Genomic DNA, 667 nt, shown 5'->3' with positions numbered 1-667 from the left:
CTCTTAAATCTCGGGACGAGATTTCTTGTAGTGGAGGAGAATTGTGACGCCCGGATAATCAAGCTACAGTAACCCTCTGTTAATGATGCCACGTCACCACGGTCACTGTTACTAATCCCGCGTTAGTTCAAAACTGATTCAAAATCCAAATTCAAGAACAAGTCAAACAATTAAAGTTTTCAAAAGTCAAAACTAAAATGTCCTTATTGTGAAAAATAATTCATAAGATATATTGGTGGAGAAACCAAGTCTTTATAAAATATTTAAATGCACAAAACTAATTAAATCAGTAGCTAAAACCATTAATTAAATGCCTTTTATATTTTGTAAAATGCTAAACTATATTATTCTGGGAGGAAACTTTTGTGGTTGTGACATAATTGGTAACATAAATTTAGGTGCCATTTTGGTATTTTATTAAAACTAAAATAATTAGGAACTAAAAGAAAGCAGAAAAGAATGATTAAAAAGATAAACAAAACAAAAGAAAACTAAAAAAAATAGAAGAAAGGCCCCCTGGGCCTTGGCCCAGCAGGCCACCAGGCCACCCGGCCGCCCCACCTAGCCCAACCGGCCACCCACTCCCCCTCACTCGCTTATCCACCCACACCCCCGAAACCCTAGCCCACAACCGCACACCCCACTCTCCCCACGACGCCCCCTCCTC

Source organism: Triticum urartu, chromosome 3 (assembly GCF_003073215.2).
Source record: "Triticum urartu cultivar G1812 chromosome 3, Tu2.1, whole genome shotgun sequence".
Taxonomy (NCBI): Eukaryota; Viridiplantae; Streptophyta; class Magnoliopsida; order Poales; family Poaceae; genus Triticum; species Triticum urartu.
This window is presented reverse-complemented; position numbering follows the sequence as displayed.